The 19,863-nt window shown below is 34.5% G+C and overlaps 1 protein-coding gene across 1 annotated transcript in view; it reads left to right on the top strand.

Moving 5' to 3' along the window:
* CWC27 (CWC27 spliceosome associated cyclophilin) overlaps positions 1 to 19,863 on the top strand; it is a 257,508-nt gene that overhangs the window by 96,557 nt on the left and 141,088 nt on the right. The window lies entirely within an intron of this gene.

The raw sequence follows: 19,863 nt of genomic DNA, 5'->3' as shown, positions 1-19,863 counted from the left end.
AGGAGAATGGTGTGAACCCGGGAGGCGGAGCTTGCAGTGAGCCGAGATCATGCCACTGCACTCCAGCCTGGGCGACAGAGCGAGACTCTGTCTCAAAAAAAAAAAAAAAAAAAACTTGAGGTAACACCAAGCATAGAAGAGTATTACTTTGTTTGGCTGAATAGACTACATTAACATTTACAGTGAGACAGGATGTGGCTCTGGTTGTTAAATATTCAGGGAATAAATAACCTCAGAAAGACTGTGATTTCATCAAACTCACACAAGCAACTAGTGGAATGAGCCCAAATGGCCCACTTCTTAGTCTTTTTCTAAGAATTGTGTGTTTAGTTTTGGAAGAATTATTTCAAAGTTCCATAGTAGAAGTTAGTTAGTACTCACTTGTAAGTGTTCTGTGGTATAAATATATAAAGGGAAAGAAAGGATATTCATGATATAGCATAGGATTTGACATAATTTTGCCTAATTTATATAGATTGGTATGACATAAACAAGGACTTTGGGAATGGATGTGATTGGAAATGATGATATCAAATAGGGAAATTTAAATGATTGGATCATTGGTTAATTTTGTTATTGGGATAAACTTGAGAGTAAATTTGCCTGCCCTATTTTTAGAGGGAAGGTGGTTTAATTTTTGGTTTAAGGGCTAAATCTCTCAATATTTTTACTTTATAATGTTAAAGTTTTTGTTCATAAAGCTACACATTACTGGTAATTATTCTGGGCTCTAACAGCCAACAAATGAGTAAAGAAGAAGAGTCACGTTGGGCATATTTTTCAGGATGTGATGAATCTGTCTAGTCATATATATAAACATTATCTTCTTGAAATATTAATGTTAAAATAACAGTACATCTTGAATCATCTTTTAATGGCTCTGCTTATTTTGAAGTCTTCCAGCCACATCTGTCATATGTTGTGCCTAACAAGAAAATGAATCTGGTTTTAAAATGTTTGGAACTCAGAATAAGTCATTATAACCAAAGCACATTAGAAAACCTTCGTTAGAATAGTTACAAATGTATATAACAGAGATTTTACATGTCACTGGAACTTGAGACCCTGTCTTTCAAGGAGATTTTTTAATTAGAGCCTTGGTTTTCATGTCTGTAAAGCAGTTGATAAGCCCATGACCTGCTCACTCTCTGAGACTCCAGTTAGATTATATGTGTACACATACTTTGCTGATACAATTTGAACGTATGATTCAGAAACTAAAGCTGGTGATTTTCTCTCCAAATCATCACATTAACTTGTAGGACTCCCAGAAGTACAATTCCCAATTGGTAATTGACCAGAGAGATCACTGGTTGATTCTTTTCTAAGTATGGTATATAGTGCCTAGCAGGAAAAAAATACCAGAAATGTACTAGGCTATAAGAATAACTATATTGATGACTTATGTTTTACCTAAGGCTTAAGATGTGAGAAAGCAGTACACTGTACTTCTCTAGTTTCTTAGGGTAGAAGGTTATGTTATTGATTTAAAATCCTTCTTTTTTAACGTAGGCATTTACTTGCAGGTATACATTTCCCTCTAAGTATAGCTGCATCCTGTAAGTTTTGGTATGTTGGGCTGTCATTTCATTCAACTCAGAGTACCTTGATTTCCCTGTGAATTCTTCTTTGATCCATTGGTTGTTTAGGAATATGTTGTTAATTTCCACATATTTATGAATTTCCCAAATTTATCTCTGTTATTGACTTCTAATTTCATTCATATGGTTGGAGAACATACTTTGTATGATTTCAATCCTTTAAATATATTGAGGCTCATTTTATGTGTTAGAATATGGTCAATCTTGAGACCGTTTCATATGTATTTGAGAAGAATGTATATTCTGTTCTCATTGGCTAAAGTATTCTATGTATTAGAGCCCACACCTTTGATCACTCACTACAAGGTATAGGGAGGAATGTAGGAAAAATGTATGATACTTTTGCTTTGACATTTTCTACATAAATATGTGTAAACATTTCACAGACCTGAGGATTATGGATAAATAAAATTTAGCAGCTCCTAGCAAAAAGGGAAGCAGTTTGGGTTAGTTTTAAGAATGTTCAAAAGAAAAGAGAATCAAGATTTGTTCAAACTCCCAACACCATTGTGGATATTCCTCCTTTTCACATATAAGGAAGCAACCTCAGGAAGTTTTGTATAAATTTTTCCAATGTCACACAGCTAGTGTGGTGTTGAGCTAGGACGTGAACCCATATTCTGGTTGCAAAGCTTATGATCTTTCCATGCAGGACTTAGAAATAGGAGGATATAACTGATGCTTGCCTTTGGTATTATTATATTATTGTTGGTTTTACTGTATATTGATATATTGTGAAGTTTTATGATAGATATTACAGTGTGAATTTTTACTTTAACAAGAATAAGTTTCTATTTTATTGACACACTTTTCAAGTAGATGTTGAGATCTCCTAATAAAGCAGCCAGTGCTTCGTTGTTAACTTATTCCTAACAACTAGCATAACGGAGTCAATCAGAATCTGAACCATGTGGTAAGACTGCAGTGAGTCTAAGTTTGTAGAGTGAGTCAGAGGTCCTGGCAAAGAAAGCCTTGTTAGGCATTAGGACAAGCCTCCTGTGAATTATAAGGAATTGCCTTGCAAATTGATGGAACATGAGAAAGTAATATCAGCCATAATATTCCAGCACTTTTTAAGAAGACCTGACCTCATGTGTGAAGTCTGAGCCATAGTCCACTGAAAGACATAGCAGACCCCACTTAGGGTACCTAAGCATAGTGAGAGTTGGAGATTACTTTTAATTCACAACATTAGGACTTATCTCTAACACTATCTTCTTCTTTCCCAGAGCTAGGAAGGCTCCTTAAAGGAAGAAGGGGAATATAACTTCAAGAGATACATCCAGAACCCATTTGTTGTTCATCTTTGTTGTGTTGGGGGGGGGGGGCTGGTGGTTGTTGTTGTTTATATTAGCTTTAGATACTGACATATCACATACCAGATTTATTTCCTTTTGAACTACAATAGTATTGTGCTACAGATTCTGAATAAATATAAAATCAGAGTGGAGTACCAGCCGCAAAACTAATAGCAATAATATTGAAAATTCATCAAGAAATTGCCAAGATTCTAGAAGACTACATTCCTCACCCAAAACATACTATCCCCATCTAACTCACATATAAGAAAAGTCGTTCTGAAAACTCTGTGCTAACTGCAACAATGAAAGAACATTTAGCTTGTAAAGGGGCTCCTGTGTTCCTCTGGCCCCTGGAAAATACCTGAATTTGTTTATTATTGAATTTACCTGAGAGCAAAACTTTCTTTACTTAACTATTTCCCAGTTGCCTCTTAAGTTTTTAGTGTTTCTAATGATAAATATTGAAGTTTGATAGAATATAAAGTAACTAATTCAGTTCATCTCCTAAGTTTGTTTTCAAAGCTAAGAAAATATTAATAAAGTCTCAGACTTACATACATAACATTGTTCTTGACTATTGGTTCTCAAAGTGTTGTCCCCAAAGCAGCTTCTCTTTCTCAAGCTGTAGGCCCCACCCCAAACCTACAGAATCAGAAACTCTGGGAGTAAAGACCAGCAATCTGTGTTTTAACAAGCCTTCAGGTAATTCTGATATCAGCTAAAGTTTTGGAATTACTGTTTATACTATATTCCATTGAAACTACTTTCAGCCTGACCCTATTTTCTTAAGTGGTCTTCAAGTTCATATAGCCAATAAACATTTTTTTTTTTGTATTTAGGGTGAAATATATCAAATTTTGTTTCCTCAGGTTTATTTTTTGTAGTTCTAGTTGTTGTATAGCATCTTTCAGGTAAGCTGAAGTGTTGCCTCATTGCCTTGCTTTTTCTTACCTTATTATCTTTGCATATCCCCTACCCTCTGTCAAATTTCCACACCATTGCCTCTCTTCAATTCCCCACCTGTAAAAATAACATCCCTTTAGAATTTGATGTGAGGATTCAATGAGAAGGTACATGTGGATATATACATACTTGGAACATTTTTGGAATAGAGAAAAAGAAAGCCATGTGAAAGTCTAATTACTTTATCAATTATAATTTTTAATAAATTTACTTCATAAAAGAAAATTTTGGTTTATTCATAAAATTAAGGGCAAATACTGAAACTTGCCACATATCTCAGTTTGGTTTAATGAAGAGCCGTAGAGGTGTATGTAGGCCAGCTGTTCACCTTATTCTATAAAATGGTAGTTTTCATGCATGAAGCATGAATCAAACCTAAATTAAGAACCCACATAAATATAAATACAGCATCTTTTCCATTTGGGCTGAACTACTTTGGATTTCATATTAGCTAAATTAAAAATATGTTTTTATTAGGTGCAAGTAGTTTCCAAAGTGCTTTTCCTGGCTCACATCTTGTCGTTATTTTCTTGAAGGGTTGGTCTAGCACAGTTCAAGCAAGTTTTCTGGTCCTGTTTGTCTGCCAGGTGGTAATGGAGTAGGAAACCCACAGAGAGGTTAAGTCTATGAAGCCTTATGGAAAAGAAAAACTGACCTTTTCTACAGCAGTGGCCTAGGAATGAGTCAGTTCTTGCATCCAGTCACTAGTGACTCTGAAAATGAAGCTTGTTTTCAGCTAAATGCCAATTAGGGTTTCAGAGGCAGAGTATGTGCAGATTCAGGTAGAGCAAATCTTTAAGTCGCTATAATATAGGTGAGAGTTTTTGCAAAAGTCAAGCAACACAGATAATGACCCCTGCTGTAGCTTGGTGTCTATTGTATTCAAAAAACTTTTATACCATATTATGTGTTTTATGTGTCTAGATGGCTAGAGAGAAAAGAAAACTTGGTTTGGGATGGTTTTTTCCCCTTAAAGTAGGAGCTTTGTTGTTACAGTTGGAAAAATTACAAAAACTTCCCTTTTCCCTCCTTACTGATTCCTTGCTTCCTTCTGCCTATCCCCTGCCCCCATGGCTCTTAGGATGGGGAAAAAAACTAAAAATTGAGAGTGAAAAGGTATTGTATTAATTCTCTAAAAACACCCTTTTAGTGACATAGTGGCCATATGCAAGAGCTGAATCATTCCCAGAATAGAAGCATGTATCAGTGTAGTTCCCAAAATGTTTAATTTTGAGAGGTGAGATCAAATTTGAGCTAAATGTTTTTGTGTGATTTGGACTTGCAGTTTTATTAAATTCATACAGCCAGTTTATTCCTCATCATGGTTAATAAAATTGCAATGGAAATATTAAGAAACCTTTTTAAAAGTCTCAATGCTGTCTTTGTAGTTCTAGATGTATTACTTAGTACAAATTGAAATACACCCTATGATAAAATTTATTCTGCAAAAATAAAAAATCTATGTTGCATAAGCATTCAAATATGTCACACTTTTTATTCTTGACTTAATATAGTCACTCCAAAATATTTGAGATTTTGCGTGAGATCATGGTAGAAATCAAAATGTTGTAACAAGTGGATTCTTAAATTGCTAAAAAAAAAAAATACATGGTGCATTAAGTGTCTTGAACACTGGAGTATTTTTATTTGATTAAATTTAACTTTATAATGATGATTTCTTTTAGTTTTAGAAATGAGCAGAGAAAGAATGGTGAATCATAATGTCTACCAAATTTGTTCAAGGAAAATTATTTGAAATATTCCCCTCAAAAAATAAACTTATTTTTTTCTAAATAAAAATAAATTTTTCTTTATAACCAGAATAGTTTATAAAATCATTAAGTCATGTGATGTTGCATTCTACAGAGCTAGCCATTGTTTTCATTTTGGTAAACTACCTTTCAAATCTTTGGTTTTGTTTGGTGGCATGTACACATATATTCACAAACATACAATTTTATATAAACTGAATAATTATTTGCTTTTATTATATTTATAAATAGTGTTGTCATGAACTCCCATTACATTCTTCTTTTGTGCTTAACAAGGAGCTTGAGCACTTTGGGATTCTTATGATAAATGTATAGAATTGCTGAGTGGAAGGGTACACATATGTAGCATGATACATTTTGCCAGTGCTTGAGAGAACTGAATTATTTTTTCATACCTTTAAAAAAAATCCCATGATATTATAATAACAAAAAATTGCAGCTTTAGGCAATCTCAAAGAATGATTAGCACTACCAACAATTTAGTTTGGTTTAATGTATTTATTGAGTATTGAATGCTGATTTTATGTTAGATTTGGTGCTATTTATTGGAGTTGCAAATGTGAAATGATACAGTTTTATTGGACTACTGGAGATTACAAAGAAAATAAACAGGCTGCTAAAATACAATATGATAAGCTTGATGGTAAGGATATTATAGGGAGCTTGTGCATCAGTATTGAGAGTTCAGAAAAGTCTTTATGGAGAACATGGCATGGAAGCTGAGATCTGAAGGATGATTATGAGTTATGAGCAGAAGGGAAGTGGAAGAGAGAGGAGTGTTTTAGGTCACGAGGAATAGGTGTCAAAGATTATATTATACATTCTGAGAACTGACAGGATTTTAGGATGTGGGAATGCATGCAAAAAGTGAGACAAGAGATAAAGATGGAGAATAAAGCAGAGCTGAGACCATGAAGAACCTTGCAGTCTTAAGGAGTTTGAACTTTGAGAATTAAGGGTCACTGTAGCATTGAAATGATGAGATCAAATTTCAGCTTTAAAATATTATTCTTGCTCTAGTTTGGGCAGGGACTTGCAGGCAAGCAAATCACAGAGCCCCAAGGTCAAAAAGATGTGATACACTTGATTTGGGCTGGCATCTGTACCAAAAGAGTCCAAGCTTGTCAATTAGACAAGGCAGTAAGAAAAGGCAAATTTTAAGGTCAGGTGAGCAAAAGCACAATTTGTCTGATGGCTCTTCTGTCTTGAAAAAGCAAGCAAAGCACTTTCTGGGAGACTTGGAAACTTCAACCTATGCAATGAGGAAAGAGTCTGGATTTAGAATTTGATAAATGCATCGTAACAATAATATCATCATCAACATCATACTGTGTTGTTATTATCAGGAAGGCCACATTTAGGTATACTTGATTATAGACCTAAGGTAAGGATAAATATAGGGAGTTTGTGCATCCGTATTGAGAGTTCAGAAAAGTCTTTGCAGAGAACATGGCATGGAAGCTGAGATCTGAAGGATGATTTTGAGTTGTGAGGAGAAGGGAAGTGGAAGAGAGAGAAGTGTTTTAGGAGGAATAGGTGTGAGTCAAACAGAATGACTCATTTTAGGCCTTATTCTTGAATAGATGCTCATGATATATCTCTTGTCCATAACTGGTTCAGGACCCAGGTGGAATGGGCTTGCACGTAAAGGAGGCACTTCAATGTCTGTACCTGCACTGGATGAGAGAGGCAGGGCCAAAAGTTCCTAAACGTTAAATGTGAAAAGCTTCAGTAATTCAAGAGGATCACTTATATATAGCTTCCTTTGTGAGACACTTTGTACAGCTTTGTGATGTCTTGGAAGCCATTTTGTATAATTTTGATCCATGCTGATGAAAGTCTAGATGAATGCCAGAAAAACTTCTACCTCATTTTTTTCTTATTTAATCTATACCATGTACTATATTTAAAATCATTTGTCCATATATTCATTTTTTTACATAACGTTGAAAGTGTTTTGATGTCGGTAAAGCAAATTTAACAAGGCGAGAACAATGTGGGAAATGGGAAATCTTAAAGAATTTACATACTTGTCTGTTACCAAGTATGGCCTTCACAAAAATGACCTCATCCTCTTTATATCCTGATCGACATCATTCTATCTGATGCTCTTATCTCAGTGATTTTTATTCTGTGTGCTATATTTTAGATGTCTATCTTCACAACAAAACTTCTCCTCTTCCCAAACCCCCACATTTCCCTCTGATGGGTCCCAGGATTAGTATTCTATACTCTTTCTCCCTTAGTGTATGCCTATATTTATTTAGCACCAACAACATATTGAGTCACAGTGTTGAATACTGTGATAAATATGGTTCATTAATTTTTTCCTAATGACTTCAGTTTTTTTTGAAAATGATGCCTACTCAGTATAAAAAATTAAGGCAATAGAGCAGAAAGAAAAGAAAATGGAAACCCAAAGCAGCAAGAAAATGGAAACCCAAAACAGCAACACACCTAAAAATATTCTGTGAACACTGTTGCAAAAGGAATGCATAAGCTTTTTGTTTTGTTTTGTTTTGTTTTATTCACTTAGAAGCATTATTTTAAAAATAGTCAAAGAAAGCAAGCTTTTTTCCAAGGACAGTAAAGGTCAATCAATTAAAGGAAGTCTATTAATGTAATGTAGTATATTAACAGATTGAACAATAGTATTTCAATTTTTTAAATACATAAATTAAGTAACAAAACAACATTCCTTCTAATACAAATATTAAATATAATATAGGACTTCTCTGTGATAAATAGTAGTTCCTCTTCTATACCAAAATTAAAAGTATTATAGCAATAGACCCTTCTCTCTTAAATTAAGATAGTATATATCTTCTTTTAAGAAATGTCTATTCCTATCCTTTACCCATTTTTAAATAGGATTCTTGGTTTTTTTATTGTTGAGTTGTTTGAATTGTTTGTATTTTCTGGATATTAGCTCCTTGTCAGATGAGTAGTATGCAAATATTTTTTCCCATTCAACAGGTTGTCTGTTCACCTTGTTGATTATTTCCTTTACTTTGCAGAAGCTTTTTAGTTTAATGTAGTCCCATTTGTCTATTTTTGTTTTAGTTGTTCTGTGATTTTGAGGTCTTAGATGTAAAAATCTTTGCCTAAACCAATGTCCTGAAGTGTTTTCCCTATGTTTTCTTTTAGTAGTTTTATAGTTTTAGGTCTTATGTTTAAGTCTTTAATCCATCTTGAGTTGATCTTTGTATATGGTTAGAGATAGAAGTCTAGTTTTATTCTTCTGCATGTTTTCCCAGCATATTTCTGGAAGAGGGTATTCTTGTCCCAGTGTATGTTCTTGGTGTCTTTGTTGAAAATCAATTGACTCTAAATATGTGTGATGATTCACATATTTTGTCAGTTTATGGTGTCTCATGTGTCATGAAGCTTTGCTCATTTAAAAATTCTTTTTTCTTGATATTTGACTGGGTTATTTCAAAAGATCTGTATTCAAGTTCTGAGATTCTTTCTTCTGCTTGATCTAGTCTATTGTTGATGATTTTTTTTTTTTTTTTCCCTTTTTTTGAGACAGAGTCTCGCCCAGGCTGGAGTGCAGTGGCACAATCTCGGCTCACCGCAACCTCCGCCTCCTGGGTTCAAGTGATTCTTCTGCCTCAGCCTCCTGAGCAGCTGGGATTACAGGCTCATGCCACCTTGCCTGGCTAATTTTTGTATTTTTGGTAGAGATAGGGCTTCACCATGTTGGACAGGCTGGTGTCGAACTCCTGACCTCATGATTCGCCTGCCTCAGCCTCCCAAAGTGCTGAGATTACAGGCATGAGCCACCATGCTCAGCCGATTCTTTTTTTTGTTTATTTTTTAGACAGTCTTGCCCTGTCACCCAGGATGGAGTACAGTGACACAATCTTGGCTCATTGCAACCTTCGCCTCCCATGTTGAAGCGATTCTCCTGCCTCAGCCTCCTGAGTAGCTGGAGTTACAGAAACGCACCACCACACCTGTGATTGTTAAAATCTTCATTTATAGGTTACAGAGACCAGTAACTCAGAGTATACAAATATCAGTTCCAATGCTTATTCCTTTGGTTTTCAGTCCCCCTCCTCATTTTCCAAACCCTGGGTATTGCCCTTGATTTCTAGTGAGCTAAACATATGTATTTAAAGGTATTTTTTAGGCTGGGTTCGGTGACTCACACCTGTAATCCTAGCATTTTGGGAGGCTGAGGCGGGTGGATCACGAGGCCAGGAGATTGAAACCATCCTGACTAACACGGTGAAACCCAGTCTCTACTAAAAATACAAAAAATTAGCCGGGCGTGGTGGCGGGCACCTGTAGTCCCAGCTACTCGGGAGATGGAGGCAGGAGAATGGCGTGAACCCGGGAGACGGAGGCTGCAGTGAGCCAAGATCATGCCACTGCACTCCAGCCTGGGCAACAGAGAGAGACTCCACCTCAAAAAATAAATAAATAAATAAAAGTAAAGGTATTTTTTAAAAATGTACTCTATTCAGCACTTCTATGTGTTGGGTCGCAAGAGAGTTTTCAGGTCATCTAGTATACTGCCTTACTAGAAATGGAAATCTAATTTGTTTTTCATGTTGAATTAATTTCATTTGTAAAGTTGGATTGTGAAATAGACATTTGGCTAAAGACCAGGTTTCTGCCACAGCAAATGTACTCCAATTCTGTGAAATCTTGGCTAAGCCAAGTTTTTGTTATGAAATAACATATTTGATTCTGAGATTTTTACTTGGTGCTTAGATAGAATAGCAATATCACCTACTAATATTATTGGCACTTTACGATTTTGTTTAAGATACACTGTTGTTTAGTGTGTTTTGAAAAAAAAGAATAAAATTTTCTAAGATTTGAAAGAGATCTTACAAAGATTAGGGGTAATCTGCATTAAACTTCTAATCTTTTCATTAAAAATACGTGTGATCTTTCACATGAAAGGAGTAAGATTGTAAGTTTAAAGGCTATATACAAATGCATTTATATTTCTCCTTTTCTTTCTAAATTACAATATATTTAAAGATACGGATATAGTCTTTCTATTCGTAAGTAGTGGTGTAGCAGATTATAAAAGGCATGTAGAACATTAGCTCTCAGATTAAATGTTATCTTTTGATAGATACCTTTCAGGATCACTTAGACTAAAATAAGGTAGCTTCTCTGTTACCTTCCTCATACTTCCTCTAAGTATGTATGCAATTCTTTGTTGACTCGCTTATTCCTTACCTTTTCAACTAGGTTATAATGAAAGAAAATAAGCAATTCACTTTCAAGCATTTAGTGACCAGAGTTAGGATATGGGAATTTTGTGATTTTTAGTTTTTTTTGAACTGTTACATTTCTCACTTTCATAGTATATATTTAATCTAAGCAGTGCCCTAAACACAAAAACTAATCAGTGTGCTTTTGAAATCTGTATCTCTATGGAAACAATGGAAAAACTTGCGTTTTTAATCTCTTGTTAAACTGAGATCTCATTTTGTCAATAATAGATTATGTAAATAGCAAGAATAGTAATAGTGGTAGTGGTGGGGGTGAGAGCGATAATAATAAGAGAAGCAAATTTCTGTTTAGTATTATCTTGGGCCAACTACTATGCTAAGTATGCTAAGTAATTTCCATAGAATCTTAGTTCTTTCTTACAACAACCTTACTGTTCTTTTCATTTCTAGGTCAGTGAACTGAGGCTTAGATTGGTTGTCCAATGCCATACTGCTAGTAATAGGTAGAACAGAGCTTCAAACACACGGTGGAGTTTTATTAACTTTTGTTAGATATTTGCATGATATAAGTATATATTTTCAAAATGTGTGTATAAACTACAGTATATTTTGGCACTTTTTGAAATATGGTAAACCTACATCTCTGCTACAGCTGATGATACTGTAAGTCTAAAAATTGTATGAAACATCTACAATTTTAATACATATGATGGGCTTTTATTACAGCTATTTTATGATTTCATCAACAGCCAAGCTGTTGTTTCACTACAAACAGATTGGATATCTTTGTGATTAAAGCAGCAGGCTAAAGACCATGAAGGGTTTACTGTTTGGTTTTCAATCATTTCCATGTGTTATGAATTCTTATCAGATATTGGGAAATAGCAGGCTTAAACTAACTGCAAGTGCTACATTTGTAGTCCAAGAGACAATAGTCTGTAATGGGCATGTGTTTAGCCATCAGCTTGTTTAACAAGGCCTCTAAGCAAGTTCCTTTACCGTCATATGTAAGAAACTAACACATATTCCATTTATATAGATTTAAGATCTCTTCAACAACATGTCAGACACTCAGGTCTTGATAATCTGTATCAATTTTTAAAATGTGAATATTAGAGAAGATCAGTGCTTGACTTCATTACCCTTATATTAAAATAATATTTCTCATGACATAAGAAAAAATAATAGATATAACTAAAAGTTTTCCTAAGGCACATTCCTAGAAACTGGAGAAAATGAGAAAAGCATCTGGGAAAAAGTAAGAACTAGACTGACAGTTCTGCAAGATACTTGACATTGCCATTTTAAATCCTCAATCTCATGTTCAAAAGCTGCACAGTTAAAAAATAATTGCAGGATTTTAAAAAACTACTTCAATCAAGTAATATGAACAAGCTTATAAAAATTGTAAATATACTGATATTGTAGTAATAAAAAGTTTCTTATGTAGCTATTTATTGATAATATCTCCTGTTATATAGAAAATATTCAGCTTAAATCCCTCTACTGGATACCTATTTAAAGAAAAGGAAATTGTTATATCAAAGGGATACCTATAACCCCATGTTTATTGCAGCACTATTCACAATAGCCAAGATGTGGAATCGACCTTAGAGTCCATCAGTGGACGAATGGAAAAAGAAGCTGTGGTGTACATACACAATGGAATATTACTTGGCCATAAAAGGATGAAATCCTATCATTTGCAGCAACATGGATGGAACAAGAGGTCATTGTGTTAAGTGAAATAAGCCAAGCACAGAAAGACAATTATCGTATATTCTCAATCATATGTAGGAGCTGAAAACCTTGCTCTCATAGAGGTAGAATGTAGAATGATAGATACCAGAGGCATATGGGTTTGTGCGCTGGTCAGGGGGGGCGGATGAAGAGAGATTGGGTAATGAGTATAAACAAACAGTTGAATAGAAAGAACAAGCTCCATGCTCAATAGCAGAGTAGGGTGACTATAGTTAACAATAATGGATTGTATATTTCAAAACAGCTAGAAGGGAGGACTTGAAATTTATACAACATTTAGAAATGTTAAGTACTTGAGGTGATAGATACCCTTAATAACCTGACTTTACCATTACATATGCTACAGCTGTAACAAAATATGACATGTAGCCCATAAAAATGTACAAATATTAGAAATCAATAAAAATTGTACATAAATAAAATATGCAGCTTAAAGGTAAGGTATGAGTCTAAAAGTACTTTTCACTTAGTAGGTGGTTAGCAGGTTAAGTGAAAACTGCATAAAGAATTAAGATGTCAGTGTCACACTGATAATTCTATTATTGACTTGGATAATTTTGAAAAATCTCTTGCTATCTCTATACTTCAGCTTTTTTGTGTCTAGGATAAAGATGTCAACATTCAGCATCTCACTACTTCCTTAGATGTGAATGAAAACTAAGGGAATAATTTTAATTCAAAATGGGCTTTAAAATGCCAGATCGAAAGGAATTAAAATGATCTGCGAGGTATAACTTTTAACACTTATAATTTTGATTATGCATTTCAGAAACATTATATTTTGCCTTACTTAAACTATTTTTCTGTAGTGATGAAACTGAGGCAAAGAAGGAGAATTAATTGCCTTTTCATGGCCAAATAATGATGTTTAGTCTAGGTCTTTTGGTAAACACATTTCTTCCCACGACCCCCACCCAAATACTTTGTCCAATCATTTGGAATGCTGTAAGTTGACATTAGTTTTAGATGAAGAAAACAACTCATCACTGGCATTAGAGTAGATATCTTTAACATAATAATTAGTATCATTTTATCATTAATTTTCACAGTTTTAATTCTAAATCTTAGAATATTACATGTCTTGAATAGAGACACAATTTATAGATGTTTTGCATATTACATATATTGAATATAGACACAATTTATAGATGACAAAACTGAGGATCAATGAGGTTAACAACTTTCCCCAAAGCTATACTCAAGTGCCACTTTTTCCATGAAGACTTAAAAGATGAGGAAGATTTTAGTAGACAGAAATAGGGTGAAAACACCATTTTAAGTAGTGGAAATGGCATGAACAAAGGAGTATGTGTACTGAATCTCAAAGTTTGCCAAGGTAATTATGACTAGTATGTTTTGACTGAAATTTAGAGTAACTGTAGAGGATATGTGGGGGATAAAGTTGAAAAAAAGTAGTTTGAAGTTAGGTCATGAGAGAGATTTAATTACTTAAGAAATTAGTGCATAATTCACTAGGATTTAGGGAGCTATGAAGATCATGGGAGTAGAACTTAAGATCTGGGATGTGTGTTATAAAATAAATGGAAGAAAAGTCAGACCAGAGGCACATAGATGAAGTAAGAGACTGTTGACCAAGTGAAGTCCTGATGGCCTAAACTAGATTGCTGTCACTAACCACAGAAAGGAAGAGACTTTTTAAAGGAAAAGGAAAAATGTAGTAAGTAAGGGAGTGATACTAGAAGGTGCACTTCACAACCAGCATTGTGGTAGCTTTATCAGAAATGGAAAAAAGAGGAATTAGTTGGTGTTCATTGAGGAGCCAACATTATCAATCTTTTTAAATGGTAAATTTGATGCATTTGTGGTGTGTCTAGTGGAATTTTTCATCTGGCAGTTAGAAATGCCAATTTAATCTTGAAAGTGGAAATATGTAAAGAGCATAGGCTAATAATCTTGATTTTATATGTTGGGTGCATTAAGGCAGAGAGAATTGAAGTCCTGAGTGCAGGTGAAATTTACAGAGAGGAAAAGAAGGTTGAGAAGCATCTAATTTTGAGGAGCAGAAGGTAGAAAAGTAGAACCAGTGGAAGCAGAGAAAGAATATCAAAGAGGTAGGATAAGCTCCTAAGTGTCCTAAGATCTCATGACGCTGTATCTGAGATAGCAGAGGGGCAAAAAGGGGTAAGGTGTTCAACAAAGTTGGATTCTTTTCAAGGTCTAAGTTACAATCCAGCAGGAAGTCATTGAAATTTGTGATTAGGAGGTCATAGGTTACTTTTGAGAGAACCATTTAAGGAGTGTATGGATTACTAGTAAGATGTTAAAATGGGTGGACAGTGGGTTAAATGAAGACACTAAGAGCAGTTGAGAAATTGGTTGCAAAAAAAAAATTGGAAAAGCCAAAGGTGTGGAAAAATTGAAGGAAAATATTGTCACTTTACTCACAAATGCTTGGCATTTATACTTTACCCCAGATCCTTTTCCCAGCTCTATCTTTCATTACTAGTTACCTTGCCCCACTTTAAATTATTTTATACAATAGCCAAATATCTTCATGTTTTAGCATGTACCCTGTTTTTCCATCCCTCTATCTTGGTTTAGACACACTGCTTGGGTGCATCTTCATTCTGTCTGTATATAGCTAATTCCTACTTACCTTTCACATCCCAGTTCACATGCTTCCTCTGTGAGACCATCTCTTATTTGTCCTGCAGTACTCTTTCCTTCACTGAATTTCAAAATGCTTCAGTTGTTTATTTGTCATGGAAGTTGCTGCTTTTTATTATGTACTGTTTTTATTATTGATGTACATGGCTTATATCCCTCTTTGGAATTGAGGCTCCTTGAAGTTTTTCTCAAGGTATCCATGAAACAACATGGAAAGAGCATAAACCTGGAGTTCAGATAGTCCCATTTTTTAATTTCTAGCTCTGTCACTTACTCACTATGTGACTTCTAAAAAGGTATTTATTTGATCTTCATAAACGTCAGCCTTTTTACCTATAAAATACCTATATCACAGCTCATTGAAAAGATTATTAAGTGATATAGGAGGTAATTGATTTAAAGAACCTAGCAAAGTGAGGTTCCCTTCGTTAATCATCTTGATTTCCGTGCCAGTACTCAGAATGTTACCATATAAATATTAAGTGCTCCAAAAATTGCTAAATGAATTAGTAATTTCTTTGCTATTACTAAATATATAAAGCTACTGTAATTTCTAGGCTGCTGATATTTTATTGGGTTTTTTTTTTTAAGAAATTCTTTTTTCCATTAAGGAGTAACTTATTGCAGATTTACTAGATAAAAAATATAGAAATATCTAGTGGATAAATGCTGATATCATACAAACCATATTAAAATTCAAATGAAATATAATTGTGAGGAAAACAATTAATGGCTTAGAGTTAGTAACAGTTTATAAAAGCCATTTCTTTTACCATTTAAGCACAGACTAGGCTTTGAGGTGGCCAAGACAATGCTTTCTGGACTCTAAAGTAAGCCCATAATTTGGCAGTATATGGTGACATATACTCCAAGCTTACAATTTTAATTCTCATTTTAACATATTTAAATATATTCTGATGCCAGTGGATAGGATGATATTCCAGAGAATGTAAGATTGGGAATCCTAAAATTAGACTGTGATCTAAAAATTGGTTTAAAAACTTGTACTTCGTTTCAATAGTTATAGATTCCACAGTACTAACAAATGGTGTTGCTTGAATAGTCTCAAAGATTTTTGGCAACATTGTAAATCTTCAATCACTTGAAATGTTTAGCATAATAAAGCAATTTTTAATAATCTGTATAGACCTACCCTTCTCTGTCTCACCTTGTCATTTTTGAGTTTTTATTCAACATTGCTCAGTTTGTATATTATATGGCTACATCAATAGTGTGTCTAAATCTTTGACTATTTAAGGATAGATTTTTAGAAGGAAGCATTATGCACTCATTGCCCTTTTAAGACAATGAACAAAGTTGTTTTTTGTATATAGTAGAGATAACATTCATTTATAATAAATAATGTAATAAAGAACTATGCCCATATGACAGACAGCTCTTAACAGTGGTGCTATTTTAAATAGATGACCTAAATCATAATAGCTACCATTTGTTGAACATGTCTTGTGTGCTTAGTATTTTACATACCTTACCCCTAATTTATAGTTGAATAAACTGAGTCTCAGAGAAGTTAAGTAACTATTCTCAGGTCGCCTGGCTAATAAGTGATAGAGTTGGCTTTTAAATCAGTACTTTCTGCATCCAAAGTTAAGTCTTATAAGAGCTATGTTGTTCTCCCTCTACAAATAGTATCATAAACAGTATATACTTTCTTTGCCTCATTCCTTATGTACTTCAAATTATTCTTGTAACTAGTTTGTCTACCCTAGAAATGCACCATTTCCTCTTCAACTCTCAAAATGATCTCTACCTCAAAGACCTTAGTCTTTGGAAAACATCATCTAAATGACTGAATTACTTACCAAATTGAAAACTATACAAAGTAGCATAATAAAAAGATAGTAATGTTTGGTGGAGTAAATGGAAGATGTGCTTGCTGTTCCTTGTGCAGCGGCTACCCAGTTCCATTTTTATGTCATGCCGAGTAAATATGGGATTTCTACAGTTGTGTTCATATAGCTTTAAGAAGTAGGAAGTAATTGTACTTACCTGAGAACACGTAATGAGAGCCTAAACTGGGTATTGATGGTTAGAGTCAAGAGGAGCTGTTATATGTGAGAGAGATTAGAAAATGGTGTACTTCAACACTGATTCAATGAAAGGAAAGGGAGAAGAGTCCAAGGGAAATTTAAAGTCTGGTCATTAGAAAGATTATTGTTCCATGATCAAATAGAGACTTCAGGAGAAGGAGCAAATTTGGGCAAGAAGGAGAGGATTTCAGATTTGGACACAAAGAATTTGTAATTATGTTGAGATGTCCAGCCTGCTGTTTCTCTAGAGTTGAGTCCTTGAAATGAGTCTGGTCTCAATTGAGATTTGCTGTAAGTGTAAAATGCACACTGGATTTTGAAGACTTAGTACAAAAGAGAGTGTAGAATATCACATTAATATTCTTTATATTGGTTTCATGTTAATTGGTAATATTTTAGATATATTAAGTATGTAAAAATTAATGTTTCCTTTTAGTTTTTTAATCTGGCTACCAGGAAACTTAAAATTGTATGTGTATTAGTCTGTTCTTATGCTGCTAATAAAGACATACCCAAGACTGGGTAATTTATAAAGGAAAGAGGTTTAACTGACTCACAGTTCTGCATGGCTGGGGAGGCCTCAGGAAACTTACAATCATGGTGGAAGGCACCTCTTCACAAGCTGGCAGGAGAGAGAATGAGTGCCAGCAGGGGAAATACCAAATGCTTATAAAACCATCAGAACTCATGAGAACTCACTATCATGCGAACAGCATGGGAGAAACTGCCACCATGATCCAATCACTTTCCACTGGGTCCCTCCCACAACACGTGGGGATTACGGGAACTGCAATTCAAGATGAGATTTGGGTGGGGACACAGCCATACCATATCAGTATGTGTCTTACCTTAAATTTCTGAGTTAATATACACAGAAATTTGTAGAAGATAGCTAGAAATGCAGGACCATAATCAAGGTAAAACATCTACGTTTGGAAATAACCTATATAGGAGTGATAATTGATGTTATGAGATTAGATTAAAATGCCAGTGTACAAAGTATAGAGATGAGAAAAATGTCAACAATTATAATATGGGAAGAAAAAGAGTAACCAGGAGAAGAATTGGAGATTCAAAATGCTAAAATGGTATATAAGCCTGACTGGGATAGAATTCCAAGAAGAAAGGAGAAGGAAGGAATAATTAACATCATTGAATGATAGAGGCCAAAAAGGAAGCGGAGGAATGAGAAAAGGCCATTGAGTTTGGTTGATATAGAAACAGTTTCAGTAGACTATAAGAGGGATAGATTGCAAGAGATTAAGAAGTTAGAGGTTAATAAAGCGCACTGTATATGTAAACTATTCTTTCAAGAATGAAGTCCATTTGTGAAGATAATAATCACTTGGTTTGAGCTGAGTCCAGAGAAATTTGAGCATGTTTGTTTGCTGAATAAAAGGATCAGTGAAGTGAGAGTGCTTGAAATTGTAAAAGACAGAAGATAATTTCTAGAATAAGATCCTAGAGCATTGGATCCCAAACCTGAGTACATACTGGAATCACCTGGGGATCTTGTTACAAGGGCAAATTTCCAGGCAACATTCCACATCTAAGGTTATTACATTCCCTGGAGATTTGTCTCCCCCAACATGTTGCTAGCAGGTTCTTCCAGGTGATTATGATGTATCTACAGGACAAACAAGTCAAGGAAATTATGGGTGCTGGTGAGGTCATCAGTGAAATGACTGGTCATAGCATCCAGTATAGATAGACAGCCAATTAGGGCTAGAATGGGGCTGATGGACCATGAACTACAGTTAAGGAATTGGCTTTCATTGTTATGGTAATACATGCAAGGTTTAGTAGGAATGAAAGGCTGAAAAAGTTAAAACATAATGGATTTTGATCACTGAGGGGACTTTCAGAATTCAGGATCTTGGAGGCCAAGCAGATGTAAAATGTGGCTGTGTGTGTCTGATGTGGAAAAAAGATGTAAAGAACTGAGTTACGCACATCATAAGGCCCAGCAGTTTGGTAACTAATACATGGCAGTGGTAAAAAGATATAGGATTTGGGATTAGTAAAAAGCACTAAAGGTTTAATCAGATATGTAATTATCTAGACTTCAGATTCCACTAAACCTTAGCTTGAATATCTTTGATAAACATTTTCAGAGTGGAGTGCCTGCTTGGGTTCATAGCCTTTGAGTTTCCATGATTCACTCTAGATTTTGTTGAAAATATAGTGGGTACTTGACATTCATAGAGAATATATGCACAGTCTTGACTAGTCACAAGTAACCCTAAGGGTTTATGATAATGCGCAGTTAATAATTCTTTGCAAGGCATGAATTTGAATCCCCTGCCCTAAAACTGGCACGGAGAAGCAAGTCACTTAGCTAGTGCCTTGTAGTGAAGGTAACATTTACTTCTAAGTTTGTCTTTAACACATGATTATATTAATCATCAGACCTCACCCTGGTAGATTTAACTACCAGGAAATTAAAAGGAAATTATATGCCAAACTGTAGTATTAAATGAGTTAAAAACTTGGGTTTAAAAATCAAATGAGTTTTAAAAGTTTTTAGCGTGAAACCTAGCATGTAATAATTAATAAATGATAGTTACTGGTACCAGTTCAGGAATTCA

Source organism: Chlorocebus sabaeus, chromosome 4 (assembly GCF_047675955.1).
Source record: "Chlorocebus sabaeus isolate Y175 chromosome 4, mChlSab1.0.hap1, whole genome shotgun sequence".
In the NCBI taxonomy this organism is placed as follows: domain Eukaryota; kingdom Metazoa; phylum Chordata; class Mammalia; order Primates; family Cercopithecidae; genus Chlorocebus; species Chlorocebus sabaeus.
The sequence above is the reverse complement of the archived record's forward strand: the minus strand, read 5'-3'. Positions and strand labels throughout refer to the sequence as shown.